The sequence below is a fragment of the Carlito syrichta genome, unplaced genomic scaffold, assembly GCF_000164805.1.
Source record: "Carlito syrichta isolate Samal-C Ts95f unplaced genomic scaffold, Tarsius_syrichta-2.0.1 Scaffold313789, whole genome shotgun sequence".
Taxonomy (NCBI): Eukaryota; Metazoa; Chordata; class Mammalia; order Primates; family Tarsiidae; genus Carlito; species Carlito syrichta.
In genome coordinates this window covers 57,724-72,323 of record NW_007257885.1, presented here as the reverse complement: position 1 = coordinate 72,323, position 14,600 = coordinate 57,724, and positions in this window count along the sequence as shown.

Here is a 14,600-nt window from a genome sequence, read left to right as displayed (position 1 = left end):
GCCCCCGCTATGACGTGTCTTTGCCCCCTCCGGCCCGGAACACGCTTCCTCCAGGACACAGGCGCGGCGGAGTCAGCTCCAGGTTCGAGCACAGACGCGCCAGTGTTCCTAGGACGTGGGACACAACTTCAGGCTAGCCCGGCGTCGGAAAAAAAAACAAAAACAAACAAAACAAAACAAAACAAAAAACCAGCCGGGTGCTGCCTCTTAGGAAACAGTCTCTTGGAAAGTGATGGGAGGCGCTGGAGAGGAGGTCGGTCGAGCAACAGGTTGCGCGAGGTTCCAACGCCTCCCCTGGACACATGGAAGTGACGACCGCTAACGAAGGTTGTGTACTCCGAGGAGGCGTGCGTGCAACACCTGAAGCAGTCTTTGCTGCCACTCGCCGAGAGCGTTGAGGAAAACTTTGCGCCTCAGGAGCTGTCAGAAACAAAGATGCAGGGGAAATCTGACTTCAGAAAGTTCTCAGGGGTTCTTCCTATTCACCCTCGGTTGCTCTCCATCTACTTCTTACATCTCCAGAGTCTGGCTCCCAGCACACGAATTTCTAAGACATGAAACGGCCTGTGCCGATGTTGACCAGGGGACTCCAGCCAGGAAGCTCTGATGACCCTGGGCTGGCTTATTCAGACTCCAAGGTTACTATGGGGGGGGGGGGGGTGATGCCAGGACCCGGTTGTGGAGGCTAGAGTCATCTTGGGAGATCCTTCTGTGACACTGAGATTCTCTCCTGAGATTTTTCCCTCATGACAGTATTTGCCAGGTGCACAGGAACCAGGTGCCATGTGCTGGCCGGACTTGCCTTCCACAGATTGTCTGAGCAGCCGTGTTCTTTGGCCTCTGCTTGTGGTTATTAAAATGACTGGTGCGACCAACTGTTGCAATGAAGATCAAGAGATTCCTTTCTGTTTATTCAGGAGAAACCACATGGCTCTGAGTTGAAAGACCAAAGAGAAAACTCAGCACTCCAGCCAGAAATGCCAAGAATAGTGAGGGAAAGAGGAAAAATAATTTTTCTTCCTCCAAAGGAAGATTAGATGAGCCCCTCTTCCCAGAAATCCAGGTGGAGTGAACTCAGTCTGGGTTTGATCAAGAGGAGGGAAGAAAATCCAGAAGTAGGTGGGCAAACAGGCAGCCAGGTAGGGCCAGCAGGGAGGGGAAGACTGAACTTTGAAAGAAGATGCAGAGTTCTTTGGAAGACAGGGCCTGGACATGGACCCAAGCAACTGCTTGGAAGTGTTCACATGGAAGGGCTGCCCATGGTAGATGTGTTCACAGAACTGGGAAAAGTGCAGTCTGTAATGACAGCTTGAGCCTACAATTGTCTGCCTGCATATAGTTGGTTCCTCTAATACTGCTGGACCAAGGCCAGAGTATAGAGTCTAACAGAGCATTGAGGAAGACAGGTGGGGGGTAGATGATCGTAAGGCAGGGGTAAATGATAGTAAGTGCTGGCCTAAGGATTTGGGAGTGGAGGTTGCCTTTCGTCTGGAGCTTTACACACGATATATCATTCAGGCTTCACAACACATTCACCAGACGTATTATCCTCATTTTATGGATGAGGAAACTGAGGCTCAGAGAATGTGAAGTATCTGCCTCAAGTTCACACTGCTAATTAGTGTTGTAGCCCTGATTTGCATCCAACCGTTTGCAAACCCCAATGTGTCCTTTCACCACTGTATAATCTAGCAGAGGAGGAAGTGGCCTTTTGTGAAGGAATCCCACACTTGAGCAGGGATAATGTGCAGGCCTGTGATGACATCTCCTGGGGGGTAGGCTATGGAGAATACTTCCCTGGAAACCTAGAGCAGCATTACAGATGGGTTCTGGCTGAGGCGACAGGTGTGCAGGCGGCTTTTAAGAGAAAACAGGAAGAAACCAGGTGGGAGAAAGCAAGGCAAACAACTTGAGTTCAGGACTTCATGGACATGGCTGTCAAATAGTAGAAAAACAGAGGTCCATAAGGTGGTATTTCTGGTTATCTCGAAAGCAGAAAATTCTAGTGCTGGAAGCCAGTAGCTTCTGTGGCAGAGAAATTAGGGTCTTACTAGTGGGCAGGATGGTGGATTTGCTCACAGTGGATTGCCGAAGTCTGTTGAGATATCGACACTATTAGGGAGATACAATTATGGCAGAAAGAAAGGAGTGGGCATCTGGCCAGAATGTTCTCATTCAGGGTGGATGGTGCATCTCTTAGGAAAAAGCACATTAGAGCACCCACCTACTCTTTTGTTCTCTTGGCAGTGAAATCCTAGCTCCCATGAACTCACGAATGGCCCCAGGCAGCCACAGTGCTATTACATTTTGCTTAATCCGCATTCATTTTCTTGATGATGGTCAAAAGTTTAGTGGCCACTAAATGGAGTGAAATAAAGTATTGGCATTTAATTTTTTAAAAAGAAAACAAAAATAAGCAGATTTGTGACTGAGACTGGAAATTTGGGCCCCTTTTTCGAGTGATCACCCTCACTAACTCGAACACCTGCTGAGCTCTGGTTTCATATCAGTATGTTGCTGACAACAGGTGTCGCCTCTCTCTCTGCTACTGTGAAAATCAGTGGGGGACTCAGTATTGAATTTGAGCCTGTGTGAAGGCCAGGGCTGACTACACTTGCTTTTCTTTCATGGTAATGCCCTATTTCAGAAAGGCTGACCGCAGAACTGGCCAGCATGAACCCACCTGTGCTTCCTGCAGGCAGCTTTCTGACAGACTGCAAACTCTCTGAGTCTAATACCACATGGTTGCACCCAGGACAGTGCTGCACAAAAATGGTCACATTCTTCAGGAGTGAAAAATAGTAAACTGAGAACACTGTCTTACTCTCACCTCAAACTATGATGTATTCTTGCCTGCAACACTGTGTGAGGGTCTAGAAAGATAAAGTTGGGCTAGAGAAAGTCCCCAAATAGCAACCCATATGCTCTGAGGAACAGCCTGGATGTTGGAAGGGCTGCAGTCAAGGTGAAGGCTATTAAGAGGAAATGATCAGACTAGCAATGGCATGGGTAAGATGAGCACAGGCTTGTCCACCAGATCCTGAAATATAGCAGGGCCTTGAAGCTGCGAGCGGGGCAAGTTCAGGACAAGTCTGTGGAAATACTACCTCATGCAGTAGGTAATGAATTTATGGGATAGATTAACTCCCAGAGGTGGTACAAACTGGCAACATAGATAGATTCCAGAAGGGTAGATGGCAAAGCCATAACGACCATATCTCAGGAAACTGAGATATGCTCCTGTGGTGGGGGTCCAGGGTGGCCCATGGGCCCCTACACAGTGCACACCTAGAGGCCTTCATGGACATAAGAGTCCTGGCCTCCACAGAGCCTGGATTTGAGCCAATGGGCAGTACCAACATCATCTCTCTAGTTCTATGGTCTCTGTGGACTTTGCCTTATGAAGGCAGCAAAACCATGTGTGTTGTTTGTTTGTTTGGAGTCAGGGTCTCACTCTTTTGCCCAGGCTGCAGGGCACTATCACTGCTCACTACAGCCTTAAACTCCTGGGCTCAGGTGATCTTCCTGTCTCAGTCTCCCAAGTAGCTGGGGCTATAGGTGTGTGCCAGCACGCCCAACTAATTTTTTTTTTAATTAAAATTTTTTTTGTAGACATGAGGTCTTGCTATGTTGCCCTGGCTAGTCTTGAACTCTTGGGCTCAAGCAGTTCTCTTGCCTTGACCTCCCAAAGTGCTGGTATTACAGGCATGAACTACCATGCCCAACTAAAACCATGTTCTTTTTACCTGACCCTTGCATCCTGTTAAGAGACATTGCTTCTAAAAATAAAATAAAACAAAATTAAAAAATTAAAAAAAAATGCATTGCTTCTTCATTTTGGCTCTTGACTTCTAAGCAGATTTTGAGTGTCTACTTTCATACAGGTTGTCATATTTAGCTCTTGCAATTAGATTTCTGTTTAGACCTCCCTCCTAAGTTGTCTAATTCTGACATAAATTACTTTAATTATGGAAGCTCTTCTAAAAAGAGTGGTAACAACATACTTTGGAGCTCTTTTTAATGCGGCATCCAAAATGTCATTGATGCTACATCCAGGATGCCAGGGAAAATGTTACTTATGGCCAAAGTTCCAAATTCTGGGATTGCGGGAAGTTTAGGAAGCTTTCAGATGTCTCCTTCAACAGTACATGACCCCTTGGCTCCATGTCCTTTGTGCTCCTGTAAATTCTGGAGAGAGAAAGCATCATGCCCCACCTGTTCCACTGTTGGGGAGAGGGTAGGCTGGGGGCTTGGAAAGCCCTTTGCTTATACCTCTGGGACACAAAGGTATTTGTTTTCTGTTCTCAGTTTTTGTTTTCTGTTTCTGGCTAATAGTCCCCCAGCATTGAGTCTTTAAGCTATTTTTACAGCACTATCACTGTGAGCACTACTGATCAGGGCTCTCTGTTGGAATTCTCCACTGGCTTTGTTCAAATGTAAACAGCAGACCTCAGGATTCCAATTTTGTGACAGGGGTCTCAGGGTGGGAGGCAAGCCCCACAGAGTTCTCATTTTGCCTCTCTTGTGGTTCGTGTCATGTCATCTGCTCCCTATTGGGGATGGGTTTACTCATCGATGTGTTGACTGAGCCCATTGTGTGGGTTTCATATAGCATTTACATGGCCTAGGTGAAATATTTATTGTCACTTTGTCAGAGAGACTCCTGGGAAGCCCCAGCTCACCCTGCCCAGCACATTCATTCTGGCAGAAGATTTTGTGAAGGCTGAAATTTTTCATTCTTCCTGCCCTGAGGGCCCACAAAGTAACTGTGGCTTTGAAACTTGCTTCCTTAACGAGTTCGGTGACTCAGAACATCAATGTTGCCACAGACAAACTACCTCCCCAAGGCTGGCTGGTTCATAACAAGTAAAGGAAAGGCTGACAAAAATACCGTGAAACAATGGGATAGTCTTCACTACCGAGCTGCAAAAATCCCTCATATTCTCTCTGTTTTAACTGCTTTTGATGTATTGCTTTCCACATGCCAGATACTATGCTAAGCAGCTTATACCTATTGCCTTTACAGCTCTAACAACATTATGAAGTACTATTATATCAGTCTAACAGATGCGGAAACTGAGATTTGGAAAACTTAAAAAATTGTCAAAGGTCAACTAAGTGGTAGACAAGGATTTCATTAATTAAGCACATGTATGTTCCCATGTGCTGAATTATATGCAAGATATTAGATATATAAAATGAGAATGAGACTCTGACCTGGTGAAGCTTACACTGGAGTCAGATTTCAGCCCAGAACTTTCTGAATTCAGAGTTCCTCTGTGCTTACCATAATCATCTGGAGAGATTTGAGATGTCCATGGGACAGAATCCAATTAACTGATTCTGGAAATGATACTGAGAGCTTTGTAAATATTCAGTTTGCAGTGATGTTTGACCTGTATTATTTAGTTTGAGTTAATCTTTGTTGGAAGGCAAGATTGGTGAGTAGCCGGGACTGGAGGAGGAGGAGATTGCTACTTGTGGTGGTTATATGACTGGACTCAGACCGAGGGGTCTGGCTCTTGGCTCTGTTGTCTCTACTTGCAGTATGCAGGATGAATGATACATTCTACGAACATCTCTTGGTGGGATACTGAAATGCTCATCTGGAAGTATAGTATTTGGAAGCAACATCTGACTGAGGAATTCACATGGAATATGGATGTCAGCCACGGAGGACTGTGATTGGGAAAGCATAGCTGGAAAAGTGCTTCTCAAACTTCCCCACTGAAGTATTCCCAAGGGGTAGGAAATTGGTACTTCGGGAACTAATTAATATCTTGTGATTTCATACACACTTTACACACTTTGTAGATGTGTCCATCACAGTTTGAGAAGCATAACGTCAAGAGACACATGAGACCACATTAGAACTGTGCTCTAACCAACTGAGCTAATAAATACATCCATGGAATTTCATTCATCCATCTACTCATCCATCCATCCATCCACTAGTAAGTATGTGTGAAGAGCCTTCAACATCGTATACTGTCTAGGTAGGCACAGTTATATGATAATATATGATCTTTAAGGAATTTACAATCTAATGCGGAACTGCCCCTTGAAATGATATGGCAGGTAGTGTACAACTGCTTATAATGAAGTGGTAAATGTTGTAATTTGGGTTTATAGGCAGTAAAGGCTAAAGCACATGTGGAAACCTTCCTAATGAAGGTAGCTTAACCAGAATGTGGGACGTAGAGAGGAATTTGAAGACAGAGAAAGGTTTCTAATTGGTCACAACAGGAACAAAAATGTGGAAAGGAAATAAATATGGCAGGACATTCTTGGCAAGTAATGTTAATTATTTGATGATGTATTCTCTGTCTCTCTCTCTCTCTCTCCCTCCCTCTCCCCCTCTCTCTATAGCCCCTCCATTTCTTTACCCAATGTAGAAAACTAAGGAAAAACTCAAAACTATAAAGGGAAAAGACAAAAAATGTCATCCATGATCCTAGTAACCAAACACAACCAATGTATCATTTTTGGTATGGACTGTTCCAATCTTTTAGAAGGAGATTATAGTTTGTGTGTAGGTAGTTGGAGTCACTGCAGGTTTTGAGTAATCAACTGATCACTCATAAAAAAAGTTAATCTGGAAGCCTTTTGCAGCATTTCTTAGAGTGGGGAGAGACCAGGAGACTAGTGTCAGAAACTCCAACCTGATAAAAGGCCACTATGTACCCTTGCTCCTGCCTTTAAGATTAACTAGCTAGTTGCTTCCATAAGTGATGAGTTCACACAGGGCTGGATGTCCACCTGACAGGGGTGCTGTAGAGGAGATTGCTATACCTGGAGAGAGGACTTAGTAGTCTGTATGACTGCTTCTGACCCCAAGATTCTGGAGCTTATATTGTTAGCTGTGGAGATTCACATCCAAATAAGCTATGATACTCGCTTATGATTTGATGGCAATTGCATTGCTTAGTACGTTTTATGGGGTAACATGGCAAATGTTATTGGGTGTTAGAAATTAACTTTGAAGTGCTTGTATTGAATTTATATGTTTTAGCACTGCTGTATTATTATTTGAGAGCTGCCCTTACATGGGGAACATTTGAGGAAAAAAGCTTCCTGCTACCCGATCTCCACCTGCCCAGGTCCCAGGTCAGCCACTCCCTCCTTTGAAAGGTCTCCTTGATTACCTAAGACAGGTAGAACCCAGTTATAGGACTCTGGGTATGTCCTGCATTGAGCTTGCCCTGTTTGCTGTTTTCCACAATGGACAGTCCTTTGTGAGCAGAGATAGTGTCTGGCAGACAGTAAGTTGTCCGCCAACATTTGTCAGTGAATGAAGAGGCCAGATCTGGGTGCTTCAGAAGCTGTCTCTGAGCAGGGACAGATGTGGCACCTTTCCCCGTGCACTTAGCACCTTGTAAGCACCCAGAGTACTGGATTCTTTCCTTCCTCAGTACTCCTCTGGGGTCTGAAGTTCTGACCCCTCACGAGGGACTAGAAACATAGTTGGGATTGTGCATGAAAAAGGTCACAGGAGGAGAAAGTACATAATTAAGGTGATATGGACTCAGGGTTTGGCAGGAGCAAGGCTAAAGAGGCACTTCTGAAACCAGACCAGGTGCACACTTGACCTAAAGCTGCCGTGACGTTTACAGGAGAGGCCCTCTCTGCCCCTCTTCTGTGGGTTTTGGAACTCCCTTCTCACAACTTCCAAACTGTTCCAGCAGACAGAAGGGAGACACTGTGGCCCTTGCCATTCCCCAACTCCAGCATGACGGTGTCCTTCCTCAGGGCCTAGTGGTGCCAGCTGTCAGTGAGGGCTGGGAGGGGAACAGTTACACAGGCTCATCAGGAATTCTGGACACAGAGTGTGAGCCTGAAAGAAGCTGGATCCGAGTTCCTGTGAGAATCACATAGGTTCTAACTCAAACCTAAGTGAAGAGGAAAAAAAATCTACAGGCTTCTCTTCCACTCCTCCAGCGGAGTCACTAGGCAACGCAGTTTTCAGTGACTCTAACAACCATGTGGGTAAAAGATTATTTATTTCTATATATGGCCAGAAAATAGCCCAATCATGAGACTGGCTTCCGGGTTGACGCGCTTCTGTTTTTCCAGACCCGCAGACTCCAGAGACTTCCAGGCTGGACATGGCTTGCTGTGGCCTGCATGCAATTAGCTCAGCCTGGGAACATGTGGCTCCTGGCGCGAGGGCCCCTATTTTCCTTGCCCCCCCAAGCCCTCCACCCTTGCCTCTGCCCCCTCAGAATGCAGCAGCTAAGAAGCAAAGAATGAAGCTCTCACAGCTGCAGCCTTGCTAAAAATAGAAAGTTTGTTTATTTTCATGGTCATGAAGCCCTTTTCCTGCTGTGCTGTTGTTCTGAGTGTGACTCCCAGGCAGGAAGGGCATGGATTCTGTGCTGGTTTCCAGCCAAGTGAGTTCTAGTCTATGTCAGGGGATCTCATCCAGCCCATGAAGGGCCAAAGGATTTGGTGACCTATTTTCTTTTCTGAGTCTCTCTTTTAGCTGACACCTGTTCTCCAGAATTTGGGTTGAGTGTTTCTTGGGTTTTAGAGGCTCTGCTTGAGTGCACTTCCCTTTTAGATGCAACTCTTCCTTTTGTTATGATATGCTCATAGGAGAGGTGTGGTCAGAGGAGAGGACACAGAGCAAACTGGCAAAAAACCTGGGTTTTGAGGCCGGTGGTTTAGACTGTAATCCCAGCACTTTGGGAGGCTGAGGCGAGTGGACTTCCTGAGCCTGTGGGTTCGAGACCAGCCCAGGCAACTGGGCGAGAACTCATCTCTACAATAAATAAGAAATTAGCTAAATGTTGTAGTGCGCGCCTGTGGTTCTGGCTCCTTGGAAGGCTGAGGTAGAAAGATCACTGGAGTCGAGCATTTCGATGCTGGGGTGGCCGTGAGTGTGCCACTGTACTTCAGCCTGGGCAACAGAATGAGACTCCAACTCAAAACAAAACAAAACAAAAACCTGGGCTTTTCTTCTAGTTTTGTTGCCTTGCTTTGTGATCTTGAGCAAGCCACAACTTCTCCGAACCTCAGTTTGCTCATCTATAAGATAGGGATAATGATGCATACCAAGAACTCAAACATGAAAACAGATATGAAACAACTTCAAGAAGTCCAAGACATCTGCAAATGGATTATTTTGTACTTTTGCTAAACACAGCCTTCTCATGTGTCCAAAAGATAGATATTTCCTTTGTCCTAAAGCGCTCTTCAGTGGGAGAGAAGAATAGTACATGGGGAGGGGTGTTTTGATATTTCCTGTGAAATAGGCCAGAAGCAAACTCATGCTGCAATACCTGAGAGGTGGTCTAGGTTTGAATGAAGAACTCTGGATTAGGATTTGCAAAATGGAGGAAGAGAAATAGTTTGCATTCTGTCAGCTTGCTGTGGGCTTTGGAGCAGCAGCTACATTGCTGTGTGTCTCCTCTCCGTTCTCATAGTGGAGAGCCGTTACCGATGACTGATCATTGTCCCTGTGGAAGGGAACTTGACTGGTTCAGCCTTCTAGATCACTTGGTTCACATTCATAGTGCTTGTCACATGCTTCCCAGACAACATTCTAGAGTGTCATCATTGACACCATCTCTCTCCTCATGGCTGAGGGCAGGGCTGTGTTGGGTACCTCTTTGAGTTTCCCAGAGCCATTGTGACTATCATGTTTGGTCATTTCCTGTGGGGAATCATGGCATACCCAGGCTGGTCCAGGTGCCTTGTTCACTTTGGGTACCTGTATCCAACAGGGTTCTTAGCTCTAGGCGACAAATTTATCAACCACAGTTTGAACTGAGAAAAGCAGAAAACGCAAAGTGGGGACCAAAGAGAGGCCCAAACTTTACCTATACAATGACCACATATATACCCAACCCTGAATTGTACCCAACATCTTAAAAAAAAGTAGAAAAGTAATTTATTTAAATCAGGGCTCTTAACTTGCTTTTCTTGCTTAAATGTTAGAGACTCAGTGACATGAATGGGTCCCTTTTTCTCAATAATCTTTCACTGAATCTAGCATTTTCTGAAGTTATAAATGTACAACAGTCCAGGTACCTGTGAATTTGTCATCTTTGGAAATCATAGATATTTTCAAGTCACATATCACATTTTACAAGACATTTCCAATATTGGTTATGCTCATTACTACTTTTGAGTAACAGAATTTATTAAATCTGTCACTAGATTTATTTATTGTGCTAAAACAAAAGGCACACACCTGATATTATCACATATCTGTTTTAAAAATGTTTAAATTGTATTTCAACATAATTGGTTTTCTATGTATTTTACTTTGTGCATTTAAAAACCTTCCTCCTGTGCTTCAGAGGTTTCTCTAGACTGTCAAAGGGTTTATGCCATGAAAGATTAAGAACTTATTGACCTGAAGCTTATTAGCCAGCTCACAGTGGGATTGGCTGCATAACTTTCAGGACCCAAGCCAAAGGCAATGTGAGGTCTCATTCAGAAATTCTTAAGAATTCCAAGATGGCAACAGCAGAGCATTATGCTCAGCACAGCAAAAACCCAGGCTATGGTGTAGGCTGCACACCTCTGAAGCTGGCCCTGGCTTATGGAATTTCTAGACGGGTCCCAGGTCAGGCTCAGGAGCTATGTAGCCAGGAATGACATCCAGATTGTGCTGGAGAGCTGGCCTGGTGAAAACCCAGCACAGTCTCTGCTGGGTGCAGATACTGCAGCTTGTCCTCATGTTACCCTGAGTGCAGATGCTGGAGACTGCCCCTGAGTCTGCTGCCACTGGCACATCAGCAAACTGGATGGAGTCATCCCTGGTGCCAGAGTGGATTCTCTGTGAGTCTTGTTTTTTTGTTTCACTAGTTTCCAATTTATAGTCTGGGCTAGGTGCATTTAGTTGGTGGAAACTCGCCCATGGTCAGCTGTGAGGGAGGTGGCAGAAACAAATGTCTGTGCTTTCTAGTCCCCATAAAGGGAGGCCAGCTCTACCTCCCCATAGAGGGAGGCCAGCTTTACAAGGAGAGGGACTTTCCAAACAGAGGAAAGGAGTTTAGGTGCTAAGTGGCCAAAAAGTGTGATAAGTGTCCTTGAAAGAATTCACGGACCAAGTGGGTACCCTGACCACTTTTGAAGGAAGTCTGTGGGTTAACACAGAGTATATGGTCACCATTAGGTTGCTGAGATTGTTTGGGAGAGAAAACATTACATGTGGAAATATTCTTAACTTCTGAGACATTTGGATGGTTTCTAGAAACAACAAAGCACAATATTTGGGACAGAGATTATTCAAGAAAATTCACAACCTGTGGGGGTAGGACATAGAAACTTGGCATATTCACCAAATACAATCCACAAGCCAGAAGACAAAGCCAGGGAGAACAGATGGACTCTACACTGTTACAGAATGACAAAACCTAATTAACTTAAAAGTTTCCTTGAAGCAAAGGACAGTGAATACATGTGGATGCACTTAATGCTGGGCTAAGTTGAGGGGAATGTGAAATTTGTAATATCCAGGTCTGTCCCCTCCCCAAAATTCTAAGTCTTAAAAAGCAGGATACTTTTCATACATATTCCTTCTCACGTCTTCCTGTGGAGTCATATAAATTTGGTCTTGGACTTTTGCTTTGTGCTGAGGCCAAAAGAGAATAAAAGCAGGTGAGGTGTTGTGTGAAGTCGGCTGTGTGGTTGGTTTCTCTAAGTTCCACAAGCCAATGTCAGTAGCACCAGACCTGTGCTGGCAACACAAGTCATGGTGTGTCTTCTCACAGTAGTCTGGGCTTCTGCTGTTTCATTGGGCATCCTCACTAACATAGTCTATTTTCTCATAAAATGGAACTAAAAATGAAATTATGGTTAGGGATTCCTGAGTCTATGACAGGTCCCTCTTTATATCCTGCTGACCTAGACTCCTGGTGCCTTTGGAAATCTGTAAAATTTCAGGTTGTCTGGAACTGAGATTCCACAGAATAACTCCAATAAGAGTTATTTATAAGGTTTCATGGAATAGACACTGCATAATCATAAGTGCTTGACTGATAATTGAGCTCTCCATTCCCAATCTTTATCTGCTATAATATAAAAATGTGGGTATATCATAGAACAATACATATAAATCTATCCATTTGCCTTTGTAGCCCACCTAACTCTTAGGGTTTACTTTTTGAGTAGTGGTAATTGCTAATATTTATTGAGCATTACTATATGTTAGGTAATCTACTATATTCTTTACATACATTTTTGTTTTGTGTGATTTTTCATAACTCTATGTAGTAAGTACCATTATTATGTTCATGATTTAGATGAGGAAAATTAAATTAAAAACTTAATTTCATCTGTGGTCACATAGATAGGAAATAGTGAAGTCAGGACTTGAACTCGGAACTATGTAACTCCAAATCCAATATTCTCTTAACCACCTTACCACACTGCACTAGGATATATGGAGAGTTGGTAAACACACATTCACTTTTTCAGACAATGACTCTCTATACCTTTAGGCAAAGATGACTCAAGTTGCAGAAAGCAATAATCTCTGTCATTTACTGAATTTTCCCTACACGCAAAACTCCGTGCTTGGTACTCAAGAGGATAGAGAGATCAAAGAAAATTTGTAAAGCACTGGAGTGAAAAGAGCCCAGGATACCTGCATTCTTGTCCCAGCTAATCGCTGACTGGTTTGGCCACATCACACAACCTTTTGGAGCATTAGATTTTTTTTCATAAAGTGAGCAGGTGAGGTTAGATGAACTCAAAGTTTCTTGCCAGTTCTTTGATTCTGTGCCCCCAGCTTTGTGTCAATCATGGCACAGGATAAATGCCAGATGTCATCTCTGCACTCAAGGATCATGAAACAAAACCTTCAAGCACATGAAGCAATTAGAGAACAGTGGAGTGGTCAATTGTCTATGACGGACTGTGAGCAATCACTGGACAAGTACGTTTTTGAGCCTCTGACATATTTATCAGTTTAAGGGATAAAACATATGCATCTTAATAACCCTTAGTAATTGTACATATTATTTGGGAAGATGGATCATAAGACGTTGAAACAATGACTAATACAAGACATTAGGTAATTAAGTGCTAAACTGTATTGTGCAGTCATTGTGTGGTGATAGTAAAATGTTAGAAACTAACAATTACTGAGGTCTTGGCAAGTGTGCAAAATTTAAGGGGCGTACCCCCTTCAGACATCAAGATAAGTAATTCTTTAATGTGATATTTTTAAAAGTAAAATTTAATGCAAAAAATTTACAATGAACAAAATTCCAAAATTTTTAAAATTTTAAATGAAGACAAGATCATTATTATAGATTTTCCCTTTGTCTCAGGCTCCAGGAAGGCTTAGCACAGCACTGTGTGCCAGATACCAACCTTACTGGCCTACATTCTTGCCTTATTGAATGCTCACAATGACTATTAGCATTATTTTATGGATGAAGGCTCTGAGGCTCAGAGAGTGCCAGTTATAGATGTGGTAAATGGCAGGGCTTGAATCCAGGTCTCTGACTTTGCTGAACTGGAGGAGGTCTCTGCACAACCCCGTGACCTTCCTGGAGGGGTGCTCAGTGAGGCTATGCTCTGTGTACCTGTCGCCTATCAGCTGGAACAATGGGGGCCTCTTCTTTGTCTACCCAGTGGGTTCTAGGGAGGATAAAGCCACAACTCCAGGATGCTGTTCATAGTCCAGGGTGTATTTCATACTCATTCTATCCATCCAGGAGTCAGAAATTCAAGGTGGGATCTATTCAAATTGTGTTTTCTACCTAACACCACAAAAGGAAGCCATACTGAACACAGAAGCTGTCTCAGAAGAGTTTGTCCTCCTAGGCCCCATCTGCAATGCTGAGATCCATTTCCGGGCAGGAAATGAAACCACAGGGTGCAAGTGAGATCTCGATTTTCAGGTTACCACTTTAGGGACAGCAGTTCTTGCTTTGGCAGTTATATATCTAACACATACTTGCCCAAGTTTGGGGACAAAGGCACTTCAACAGAACTGTGTGGTTTGGATCAAGAATCCACTCATGTGCCTTCAGAGACCTGGAGTTAGATTTCCATTGCTCAAGACAGTGGGTCCTTAATTCAGACAGAGGCTTGGGATAGCTAGATGTGGGAAAACATTAAAGAATTACAAACTGTCAGAATGGGAACCAACTTTGGAGGTTATCTGATCCATTCCTTCATTTTACAGAAGAGGAATTAGAAGCCCAGAGACATTATGTGACCTTGGGAAAGGTCACAAAACCACTTTGTGGCAGATATGGGACATAAAATTGAGTAGATGGTATTTGGAAGTGGTAATTTTAAAGCAACCACAGAGCCTAGGATGACACCTTAAAAGCATCATTTTTAAGAGCACGATGAATAGTTTTACTCTATTCTTTGATCTTGTTTTTGCTCTTCTCTCGAGTTCACATGCAACATATTGGCTATTTCTGTAGCATAAGTAAGATAATCTGCAGTAGCACAAGACACTAGGGTGTTGTGGATCTTCCCACAAATTGTCATATGTTGTCTTTGGTCCTACTTTTTATTTTGAAGGTAAATTTTCCATTTTTATTTTGTGGAAGAAAGAGCCTAGGTCTTAGGTTTCACAATGTACATAGCCAATTCATGTACTACTCGTAGTTCTGTCATATTAT